Below are 13,371 nucleotides of genomic sequence, written 5' to 3' on the forward strand. Positions count from 1 at the left end.
CTTGCATCTCCCTCCCTCCCACCCTCCCTATCCCACCCCTCTAGGTGGTCACAAAGCACCGAGCTGATCTCCCTGTGCTATGCGGCTGCTTCCCACTAGCTATCTATTTTACATTTGGTAGTGTATATATGTCCATGACACTCTCTCACCCTGTCACATCTCACCCCTCCCCCTCCCCATATCCTCAAGTCCATTCTTTAGTAGGTCTGTGTCTTTATTCCCATCTTGCCACTAGGTTCTTCATGTCCTTTTTTTTTTTTTTTTTTCCCTTAGATTCCATATATATGTGTTAGCATACTGTATTTGTTTTTCTCTTTCTGACTTACTTCACTCTGTATGACAGACTCTAACTCCATCCACCTCATTACAAATACCTCCATTTCATTTCTTTTTATGGCTGAGTAATATTCCATTGTATATATGTGCCACATCTTCTTTATCCATTCATCCGATGATGGACACTTTGGTTGCTTCCATGTCCTGGCTATTGTAAATAGAGCTGCAGTGAACATTGTGGTACATGACTCTTTTTGAATTCTCGTTTTCTCAGGGTATATGCCCAATAGTGGGATTGCTGGGTCATATGGTAGTTCTATTTTTAGTTTTTTAAGGAACCTCCATACTGTTCTCCACAGTGGCTGTATCAATTTACATTCCCACCAACAGTGCAAGAGGGTTCCCTTTTCTCCACACCCTCTCCAGCGTTTATTGTTTCTAGATTTTTTGATGATGGCCATTCTGACCGGTGTGAGATGATATCTCATTGTAGTTTCGATTTGCATTTCTCTAATGATTAATGATGTTGAGCATTCTTTCATGTGTTTGTTGGCAATCTGTATATCTTCTTTGGAGAAATGTCTGTTTATGTCTTCTGCCCATTTTTGGACTGGGTTGTTTGTTTTTTTGATATTGAGCTGCATGAGCTGCTTGTAAATTTTGGAGATTAATCCTTTGTCAGTTGCTTCATTTGCAAATATTTTCTCCCATTCTGTGGGTTGTCTTTTGGTCTTGTTTATGGTTTCCTTTGCTGTGCAAAAGCTTTTAAGTTTCATTAGGTCCCATTTGTTTATTTTTGTTCTTATTTCCATTTCTCTAGGAGGTGGGTCAAAAAGGATCTTGCTGTGATTTATGTCATACAGTGTTCTGCCTATGTTTTCCTCTAAGAGTTTGATAGTGTCTGGCCTTACATTTAGGTCTTTAATCCATTTTGAGTTTATTTTTGTGTATGGTGTTAGAGAGTGTTCTAATTTCATACTTTTACATGTAGCTGTCCAGTTTTCCCAGCACCACTTATTGAAGAGGCTGTCTTTTCTCCACTGTATATTCTTGCCTCCTTTATCAAAGATAAGGTGACCATATGTGCGTGGGTTTATCTCTGGACTTTCTGTCCTCTTCCATTGATCTATATTTCTGTTTTTGTGCCAGTACCATATTGTCTTGATTACTGTAGCTTTGTAGTATAGTCTGAAGTCAGGGACATTTGCTTCTTTTTTATTGGAGTAGAATTGATTTACAATGTTGTATTAGTTTCAGGTGTACAGAAAAATGATTCTTTTTCAGATTGTTTTCCATTATAGGTTATTACAAGTTATTGAATATAGTTCCCTGGGCTCTACAGTAGGTCCTTGCTGTTTATTTTATATAGAATAGTGTGTATCCGTTAATTTCAAACTCCTAATTTATCCCTCCCACCATCTTTTCCCTTTGGTAACCATAATTTTGTTTTCTATGCCTCTGAGTCTATTCCTGTTTTGTAAATAAGTTCATTTATATCATTTTTTTTAAGATTCCACATATAAGTGATATCATATGATATTTGTTTTTCTCTAAGTCATTTGTTTCTTTAAATCTGGAAGATTTGGTTTCTGAATTTGAATTATCTGTGATACAGTGCATGCTGACTCATAGACTTGCTATAAAACAATTTAAAAAACTAAAAAAAAAGGTATTGGGGCATCATCTGTGAATGTAATTTTCCAGTCATCTAGAAAATTGCCTTTTAAATAGAAGAGCCATTTCAAACTTATAGGAGCATCAAGTAACACAAAAATGTTAATATTTTAGCTGTGTGCTCATTTCAACTTATAGACAACATCCCATTTTTCAAAAATTATTGCCTGGTTCTAAAGCTGGGCATATCAAATTTTAGGATGAAAATAGATTGTTTGGACAGATTCTGCCTCCTTTAAAATACATGGTCATTACAAATAACACAAATCTTCAGCATTACAATCTGTGACTGCTTAGTAATGACCTGGACTGAAAATTCAAGTAACAGCTAGTCTATAAAAATAGTGGTGATGTAGTGTTTTCTCTCCAATCAGTTTAACTGAATAATGAACAGATTCAGTACTCAGATGGGATATCACCAACACAACGGGAAAATAACCAGGCTTCAGGGCACAATAAAACTAAATTTTGGTGTGTGAAGCTCAGTGATAGCACCATAAAAATTCTAGCCAGTGCTTCGCTTATTGCAGTGGAAATTTGTATACTGTATAGATGAATATCACTAAAAATAGGGTGAAAAAATAATGAAATGTGTGAACATATACAGAATGGAGAGCCCTCAGACAGTTGAACACAGCATGCAAATTTGGCTTTCCTATAATTTTATATGTGGTATGATTTATGGTTCCCCATTCCTAAATAGGAGTAGTTTCTTTTACTTACCTATTATTGATAGTTGAAATGCAGTATATTTATTTAGGTAGTTTTGAATGCAGGTAGCAGAAAGCCAAACTCAAGTTTGTTTAAATGCATTCTCTTACATAGAAAGTCTAGTTGTAAGACAGGTATTAGGGTTGGTTGATTAGCTGGTTAGCTGTGTGATCAAGACCAAATTATTATTTAGAATACTTAGCATAGTGTTAAACAATAATAAATTCTTATTAATTGCTAGATTGATTATAGTTTTAATAACAAATGGCAAATATTAAGGGAGCAGTTCTCTTCTGGCCAAATAATTCATTTTTCATTTGTTTTCTCAGTAGCTTGTGATTATCTCGACACCATAAGTTTTTATTCATCTCCATATCCCCCAGCACTTAACATTGTGCTAGCAGGTGAGTGAATGAATGGAATAAATGTGAAACTGATGAAAGAGTTTATATGCCATGAAATTCTTCACTGCTTCACTTCAGTCCCTGTTTTCTGAAATAATTTTTCAGTGATTTGATCACAGTTTGATATGATATGTTTACTTGGAATTATAATCAGACTTCTATTCCTCATAACTCTTTTTCCTCTGTCCTTGTCTCAATGTGAATAATTCCTGAGTGGGTAACTCTAAACTCCACCTCCTTTTCAAATTTCAGTCCTGGATGTCTCTACCCGGATGTTCTACCAACACCGCGTGCTCCATATGGAAGGTGTGCTAGAAAATGAGGTGGGCTGGGAGGCAAAGGACCAATGCTTAATTCTATCACTTCTACTAGCTGGCTTGGTGACCTTGTCAAGTAATTTAACTTTTCTGGGAGCCGATTCCCTCAACCCAGTATGAGGCAGTAGCTGCAATAATGGTTTCCAAACTCTACCTAGTACAGTTCTACAAGAGTTCTGAAACACACCAAAAGCTGTAAGTATTTAGCATTGCCTAAGCATTACTTACACTAGGTTTGAAAATGTAGACCTTAAAGGAGATAAATGAAAAATGCATCATCGTTCTCTTAGGCAGTTCTCTTAAGTAGTTATATGGAGGCTTTGTTTAGAAGGCAATCGGTTTGAATTTTGCCATCACAGCTCCATTAGCAATGAAATAGAGCCTTAGTATCATGGGAGTACTAGGGAAGCCAATGCAAACCACGCAGCCAACTTTCTTGGGAATGACTTATGTTACTGTTTGGGCCAGTTTTTAAGAAAACCCTGTGTCAACACTTTCTGTGACGGTCACCGTGCCTTGCTGAGCTGCTTCATCTAGAACAGCCTGCTTCAGGCTGTGTTCATGTCAGGACACACTGTTCCTCATTACAGCTTCCAATAGCCCAGGTGCCAAGGCCAAGAGATACTAGAATATGAACACAAAGCCCACTTGGCAGGATATACATGCTATCAAATCAGAGGTCTACAGCTACACTGTCTTTGGGTCAGGATGGGTGGTCTGATTTCAGTGGGACTTGGCATCACAGCATGCAAAGTTATTAACTTCCTGGAGCGATTGTTTGGGAATAGGATATTATGTTTTGATACCAAATATGTCAAAATGTACCATTTTTTTAATGTACAGTTTTTTCTAGGTCCCTTTCCTGATTTTTTTTTTTTTTTTCTTTAAAGAAATAGAATGGAAACCTTTTCATCCACGGCTAACTTGAACCTTTCTGTACATGATCCTGCCCATTCCATATCTGTTCATTATTATCAGGCCAACCAACCACACACAATGAACCCATGACCTCATGGAGGCAGGTCACAGACACACTGTGGTGTTCATGGACAACGAGCTTGTCGTCCCCCTGATCTGTTCCTGCCTGGATTCCACTATGATCCTAGCACAGTCCTACTGCAAAGCTTTGGCTAAAATACCTCTGGCTTGAGTATTGTTTTAGGTATGTGGATTTGACACATCTGTGGGATCTACAAGTGGAGGGCCCAGTTGGAAATTGAAGGTGTATACTTGGAGCTCAGGGAAGAGATCTGAGCTGAAAATTTGAAATTGGAATTCGTCAACACTAGGTAGCTCTTAAGATGACTGAAGTAGACGAGATAACTTAGGGCATGTGTGGAATGGGACGGGCGTCTGAGAAAACTGGAGACATGTAAAGCATGAGCTGAGCTAAGACGACCAAGAGTGATCCTGAGAAGCGTCGTTATATTGCTTCCTAATAAGGTAGGCTCTGTCTGAGAGCCACTTTTCTGCTTCCTTCAGAATGTAGGCACTGACCAGCTTTACCCTTTTTCCTGTTACTCACAGCTTTAGATTGAGTTGTTTGAATCTGTGTTGATAAATTCCTTGTCAACCTATTTTTCTTAGTCCAGAGGTAGATAATTCCCTCCTTATTGGTCATTCCAGTCATTTGGCTGAATTCCAACTAGGATTTTTTGAGGTCTTTCTTAGAAGACCTGCAGTCAGTAGCAGTTAGGGACATAATTCACATTTCAAGTATGGAAGTTTAGATTTTATCATGTGGATAAAATGTCGTTCTCAACTGGAGGTGATTTTGCTCTCTATGGAACACTTAAGAAATTGTCACCACTGTGTGTGTGTCTTAATAATTACAGATTGTTGGCTCTGAGGGTATGCAATCTCAGAAATGAAGTTTAAGTGCAGACATACCTTAGTATTGTTAACTGTTACCGATTATTAACTGTTGTTCTTACTCTGTTTTCCAGTCCAGGGTCAATTGTACATTAGATATGTTCAGTTTGGGTCCTGAAATCTCCTTACATATGACTATGTTAACAAGTGTGAACCAGCTATCACATATAACTAGTCAAAACATGTGATCACTAATAGAGAATCGGTACTCTTTTCTTGTTCTACACAGTACTATACAGATTTAATACAATTTCATGCAAGATAAAAGACACTGGTATTTTAGTCAGTCTGATATCCTCATTGTGAGCAAATATTTCCATTCTTTTTTTTTTAATATTAAAACATATCTCATGATTGCTGTTGCTACATTCATTGGCCCCAGGTTGGAAAACATCAGACACAATAATGTCTAGAGCTTCTAGCTTTAACATCATTTGATTAATGTCACTTTTTATATTGTATTCTGGTTCCTGTTCATGAGACTTTTAAATTTAAAAGTCATGTAGCCATTTATTTGTTTTGATCTTAATACCAACATTTAGCATTGCAACTCTTTCCCAGTGGGACTTTATCAATAACTTCAAGGTGGTTTGTCACTTTGTTCTTAAGTCAAGGTTTTGTTAAGTAAAGTTATATCAATTTTTTAATGAAAAGAATTGTAGAATAATATATCTTATAAATCAAGCAGATATGGAAGGGTTAACTGCAGAGAGATGGGCCAGAGTTGTAGGACTATGATCTGAAAATAATCATGCAAGGTCGAGGAAGAGGTAGGCGCTAGTAAGGTAGTGGGAAATCACAGACCTTATCGTTAGTGAAGAGAAGAAATCCATGTAGGTAGAAAGGTACAGCATGAGAACATAGAAAATGATAATGGGCAAGCAGGCAGCACAAAGAAATTCCAAAGCAAAACCTCAGGAGCACTGATCTTTGCAGTTCCAGGTGGGTAGTAGTTATTGGGGATCAAGCAGATCCTTGCAGTTCCAGGTGGGTAGTAGTCATTGGGAATCGGGGTAGAGTTAGTAGGGCCTCAGTCCTGGAGCAACTGACCTCTGGGCAGTTATCAGCATTGGGGTTTAAGTACAAGAAAACAAGGTAAGAAACATGTATGTCAGGTGGCATATCACCTGGAGAAAGCTCCACTTATGAGACTATGGAATCAAGGTCATAGCTAGACAAGGAATAAGTGTGATGAAGTCCCCAACTGGTAACAGCAAGTGACAGAAATCCAATTCAATCTAGTTCAAGAGAAAACGTAAATTGTAGGGTCATATAATTGGAAGTCCAGGGGTAGTTGTTAGTTTCAAATATCCACAAATGCTTTGTGCGCATGGAACCTAATTCCCTTCTCCTTGAGTGAAGGCTGGATATAGTGGCTCACTTCTAATGAATAGAATACAGTGGCAGAACAGAGTGTAGCTTTGGATGTTGTAACTTTTTGTTTGCTCTCACTCTTGGGTCACTCACTCTGGGGGAGTCATGTTGTGAGGACACTCGGGCAGCCCTGTGGAAACACCCACTTGGCAATGAATTGAAGCCTTCAGCCAACAGCCATCTTTGAAGTGGATCCTCCAGCCCCAGACAAACCTGCAGATGACTGTAGCCTGACCTGTACCTGGACTACAGCTGCATGGGAGACCCTGACCTAGAACCACCCAGCTAAGCTACTCCCAGATTCCTGACTCTCAGGAACTGGGGAAATAACACATTATTGTTTTAAATTGCTAGGACTTAGGGTAAATTGTTATGTAGCAATAGATAACTAACAAAGGATGATGCAGTTTCAGGCATAGCTATATCTTGGGTCTCAAATGCTAAAGTCAATGAACCGTGTTATTCTGCTTTTCAACTCGGCTTTCCAATTTGTTTTCCTTTGTCCTCAAATTCGCTCTGTATGTTATATAGGCAATGGCTTCAGGTAATCATAAGCTCATATGCTTATGGCTCATGATTTAGGAGAGAGGTTCTGTTTTTCTCCAGGTCCATAGATGATCTCTTTTTTTTAATAAATGTATTTATTTATTTATTTATTTTTGGCCACATTGGGTCTTCCTTGCTGTGTGCAGGCTTTCTCTAGTTGTGGCGAGCAGGGGCTACTCTTCCTTGTGGTGCGCTGGCTTCTCATTGTGCTGGCTTCCTTTGGTGTGGAGCATGGGCTCTAGGTGCGTGGACTTCAGTAGTTGTGGCACGTGTGCTCAGTAGTTGTGGTTTGTGGGCTCTAGAGTGCAGGCTCAGTAGTTGTGGCGCACAGGCTTAGTTGCTCCGCGGCATGTGGGATCTTCCTAGACCAGGGCTCGAACCCGTGTCCCTCGCATTGGCAGGCGGATTCTTAACCACTGTGCCATGAGGGAAGTCCCATATATGATCTTAAGGTAGAGTTCTTATCTGACTCTATGGATTCACGTGTCCACCATGCATCCCCCCTGTCCAGGGAGATACCATAGAATCATTGCTTGAATCAGCTCTTGTGCTTACCCTTGTGGCCACACATGGAGTCTCATTGTTAACATCCTTCTTCCAACCATATGAGATGTGACAGAGCTAATTAATTCCCTCATTGCAGGGTGTTATTGCCAGAAGAAAGGAGATAGGAGTGCTGGTAAAGAGAAGACAAGAGATGCCTGGCACAGTGGAGTCAAGTAGGATTACAGAGAATATTGTGCCTTTTTTCATTTACAACTACTCATTCAGAGCAATCTCAATAACCTTAAATAACTGACACATAAGCTCAGAAATTCTCAAAAAATTCTCAATATCAACTATTGCTATTTTCTAGCAATCTTGCCTGTTCCAGACATGCTTAAGAACCAAGAAGTAAATAAGCATAAAAGTAAAGAGTCATGTACCACAATGTTCACTGCAGGTCTATTTACAATAGCCAGGACATGGAAGCAACCTAAGTGTCCATCGACAGATGAATGGATAAAGAAGATGTGGCACATATATACAATGGAATATTACTCAGCCGTAAAAAGAAACGAAATTGAGTTATTTGTAGTGAGGTGGATGGACCTAGAGTCTGTCATACAGAGTGAAGTAAGTCAGAAAGAGAAAAACAAATACCGTATGCTTCTCGTGAACCTAGGGGCAAGACGGGAATAAAGATTCAGACGTAGAGAATGGACTTGAGGACATGGGAGTGGGAAGGGTAAGCTGGGACGAAGTGAGAGAGTGGCATGGACATATATACACTACCAAATGTAAAATAGACAGCTAGTGGGAAGCAGCCGCATAGAACAGGGAGATCAGCTCGGTGCTTTGTGACCACCTAGAGGGGTGGGATAGGGAGGGTGGGAAGGAGACGTAAGAGGGAGGAGATATGGGGATATATGTGTATGTATAGCTGATTCACTTTGTTATAAAGCAGAAACTAACACAACATTGTAAAGCAAATATACTCCAATAAAGATGTTAAAAAGAAGTATATATATATATATATATATATATATATATATATATATATGTATGTGTGTATATATATATATATATATATATATATATACACACAAAGGATTTGTTTCAAGGAATTGGATTACAGGATTGTGAGGGCTGACTAAGCCCACTGAGCCCAGAGTTCCTAGGGCAGGTGGTCAGGAAGGGAAGATCATGAGCAGGCTGGAACCCACTGGCACGGGGTCTCCCTCTTTCCCTGCCTGTTGTCCACAGGCAAGAGTCTCCCTCTTCCTCCTCTCTCCTCCTTACTCCTCCCTCCCCCAATGAAAGCCTAAGTTCTCTTTCAAAGCCTCTCAGTCCACATACCCTGGATAATTTCCCTTCCAACTGATTGAGGCCCACAAGGGATATCTGTGAAATCTCTTCACAACAGCACCTACATTATTCAATCAAATGACTGAATAACTGGGGACTGTAGTTCAGTTTAAACAAGTTAACACATCAAAGAACCATCCCAGTGCTTTATATGAATATTATTTTGTTCCTTGCAATAATAACTTTATCTCCATTTTGTAAATGAATAAATAGAGGCCCAGCAATGTCCAGTAACTTGTCTAAGGGCTCATAGTTAAGTGACATAGCTAAGTTACCAAGCCAGCCCTTCTCTCTTCTAAACCTGAGCTCTTTCTACAATGCGACTTGGTGCCGGCCACATCTGGTGAGACCTTACTTAGAGACCAGAACCAGAGGCAAAGGCAGCTATCCATGGAGGACCAATGGCTATTGACGTGGTCTGGTGTGATAACCTCTGTTCAGATGGAATGGCCCAAACTGGGTAGTAACAGACACAGTCAGATTCTGTGTGTTGGGGAGTTTAAAAGAGACTCAGAAAGGGATAGAGACATAAAGGGTGGAAGCCCAGATTCACACACACAGAAAAGTGTCAGCAGGAAACATGGGGCAATAGAAGTCATGTACAAGCAGAAACAGAGAAGGTGGAAAGAGGGAACAGGTCGGTAGTAGCAAGACAAGGAAGCCTCCTCCAGAGCGAAGCTCCTCCTTAGGTCCTCACGTAAGAGATGCAGGACACAGGTGGTGTTCATCACTGACGGGCCACAACTGAACATGCCCAATAGCCTTCCTACTCAGGGTGGGTCGTCACAGGTACTGCCTGCGAGCTTGTGGGCCATGCAGACACTCAGGCCCCACCCACACCTACTGAATCCAAATCTGTAATAAGAGCCTCAGCTAATTTGTGTGCACACGAAAATTCAACAGAATACAAGATTCAGTCATGGTAGGCTACATCAGAACACGTTCCAAATTCTTTTACCTGGTGATGGCTGCGCTAAGGGGCCCATAGTTTCATCCCGTACACTCTGTGAACTCCCACTCTTCCTCCAGCATAGGGAATATGATAACTGGGCCAGAAGAGCTGGGCTGTGTGCCTTGGACAATAACGTAGTTCTCTATGAGAGCTGGCTTTGGGAATGCTGAGCCTTCTTCAATATTTTGTGAATTTTTATATCATCCTCCATTAACTGAGGAACCTGAGTGCACAGCTGTTCCTTGCAACCTGATGGATCGTGACAAATAGTCTGGGTGATTTAATTTGCAAAGCTACAGGGATTGTAACAGTAGTAAATTAAACCTGAGAAGAAGGGCTTTTAGAAATAGGTGCACTGAGAGCAACAGGAAGCGGCTGATGACAAGCAACCCCCCAACATAATAACCTGGGCCATTCTCTGTGGGTGAAAATAGCCCCGCCGGCCTCCCTCAGAAGGATCTCTGGCCCTCTCTGTATTGCAGAAGGTACAGTACATGGTGATGATAAGGATGGATGAGTCATAAGAGGAGGGTTTAGCTGCCCACAGCATACTGATCAGGAAGCAGGGAAGTTTAAAATGCATGTTTAAAAGATTTTCAATAAATGTAATGACAATAATGCACAATTTGGAGCTTCTCCAAAATCTCAGCTCTCTGGAAAACAGATGACCAGGATGACTCCCTCTCCAGGGCTCTGGAGTATAAGGTGTACTGATATATTCACCACTCCTCCCACCCCCAGGGAGCGTGTTTCCCACAGCCCCAGAGGAAGCAGCCACGGGTGCTAATCTGTCCTTCCCTTGTCACCATGGCTTATTTTTCCCAGCTGGGCCCATCAAATCCGCTCTCTCCAGAACCTGAAACTGGGACACACAGCCTTTAGGTGGTGTTTGTCAGGTGCATGACTTGAGAAGCTACATGAAGATGGGTCTGGGTTCGCTAAGGTTTGTGAAAGCACAGAAAGTTGGCAGCAGAGTGAACATGAGGTAAAAGACCCTCAGGCCCATGAGTCTGGAGCTCGAAACGTCTCTCAGTCCCTCTCACTCATTCTAATTCTTCTGAGGTTCTATTGTATTACCTTCTCTGGATCCCAGGAAGTACCCTGTGTCCTTCCAGAAAAGTCCACTATTTTTGGTTAAGCTAATTTGTGTAGTGTCTGTTCCTTGAAAACAGTTGTTCCTTGTTGAAGAGGTTTTTCACACCTAAAATCCATAAAGAGCCCTCCTATTTTACTAGCAACAGGTTGTGGTGGCTATGGGACAAGATGGGGTACAGGGGACAGCGGAGAAAGGAGGAGCATATCATCGTCATGTGTGCCGGACTGACAGCAGAGGGAATGGGCCGTTATGCTGACCAGATAGCAGGCCACAGGTGCCAGGCTGGAGTCCCAGGCAGAGGCCAGTGCCTGAAGGCTCACAATGGGTAGGAGGACCTAGGAATGTGCCTGGCCTCAGGGTTCAAGCTGGGCATCGGAAATAGGCTGAGGTAGATTTGGAAATAGCACCTTAGGATGGGGCACAGGTGCAGGAGGGCTTACCTCCCAGCAACGAAGGTGATACAGCTCTGCCCTGATCGTAGCAGCTGTTTTAGTGGAGGTGGGAATAAGGGGTGCTGTAGGCCCAGAGATCACAGCCCTCTCAGGCCCACCAGAAACATGAGAGATCATAACTTCTGCGTTCCCGGACTCTACTGTTTAGTAATTCTCTTTGGAGTGCAGGCATTTCATTTCCAGGCTACCGCTACAGAAGCTATTCATTAGGTGGTTAGGGTCCATTCTGTAAACTTGACAATCTCTCTCTCTGGGAAAAAGCAGCATATTGTTTCTGTCCCTTTTCCAAGGTTAACCTAAACTTGCTTGAGGCTCATTCCTACCCATTTGACCCCTTGGTATCTCTCAAATCATGGCTAAAGCTGACCAGCATTTTTTTTTTTTAAGTGCCTGGAATGGTCGCAGGCAAGTTCTGAATAGCTACTGAGAATGCATTTAAATCAAGCCTAAATAACCTCTGTAAACTCTCAAGTCCTTTTTTTTCCGACTGTGTGTGATGTCATAATGAAGAGAAAGTGAATATATATGTATATATGTGTGTGTTGGTACAAAATTCAGAGAACCAAAGAGGGTGCGTTTTAAAAAATTTCTCAGAAATTTCACATTTAGGGCATTAGCGGGAATGGTCACTGTTATGCCGTTTATTAAGATGGGACCAGTTTTAACTTTCTGATGTGCTATCCAGATACTTTAGAATTTATCTGTCTGCCAACTTTTAACTTGCCATTTATTACTCTCATTTTCATTTGGTAACAAACTGTTTTGACAGACAATTTCAGATTATATCTTCCTTTTCGGAAGCTTATAATTTTCGAAATTCTCTGACAAATGTCACGTGTTTTAAAACTTTTTTTTTAATAAATTTATTTATTTATTAATTTATTTTTGGCTGTGTTGGGTCTTCGTTTCTGTGCGAGGGCTTTCTGCAGTTGCGGCGAGCGGGGGCCACTCTTCATCGCGGTGCGCGGGCCTCTTACTGTCGCGGCCTCTCCCGTTGAGGAGCACAGGCTCCAGACGCACAGGCTCAGTAGTTGTGGCTCACGGGCCTAGTTGCTCCGTGGCATGTGGGATCCTCCCGGACCGGGGCACGAACCCGTGTCCCCTGCATTGGCAGGCGGATTCTCAACCACTGCGCCACCAGGGAAGCCCTTGTCACGTGTTTTATGTATCAACATCATATATCTACATAAAAGAGAAAATGGGTTCCCATCTACTCTATTCAAACGACTTGTCATTTCTTAAAATTTATTGCAAAACATATATTTATCAAACATATATTAGGTACCTACTATATTGGCATTCTGTGCAGTGACAGGGCTAGACTCTTCTGGAAGTATAACATTGGAATTAAGAACAAAGCTTTAGAATCTGTCATAGGATGGGTTCCCCCCAGAAGCAGCTCCTGGGACAAGTGCTTGTATGCAATTGGCTCATGAAGGACTTGCTCCCATGGGAGATGAATGAAGGAGCTGGGGCAGCAGGCCAGGAGGGGGAGGGAGTGAAGCAAGTGTGTGATCTCAGGCAGAGTCTCATGCAGAGTGGCTTTGCCCCAAAACCCCTCCACCTCACAACAATCAGGTGTCTCAAGGGAGCTGGACAAAGCATCAATATTACTCTCTACAGAGGCAGAGCTTAAATATGAATGAACAGCCACAACGAAGGAGGCGGTAAGGAGGAAGTAAGAGTTGAGCCCTGGGGTCTGGAGAAGGAAGAGGGGGAGGGCCTCAATATGACAGACCCTTCCCTCAAGCGGTGCTGGACGAACAGGAAGAGCCGACGCTGACTTGGCTAGAGGTGCGGAGGAAGAGCAGAACCTGGGCGGGGTGCACAGGAGGGTGATTCCCCAGCT

Source organism: Eschrichtius robustus, chromosome 2 (assembly GCF_028021215.1).
Source record: "Eschrichtius robustus isolate mEscRob2 chromosome 2, mEscRob2.pri, whole genome shotgun sequence".
NCBI classification, from domain to species: domain Eukaryota; kingdom Metazoa; phylum Chordata; class Mammalia; order Artiodactyla; family Eschrichtiidae; genus Eschrichtius; species Eschrichtius robustus.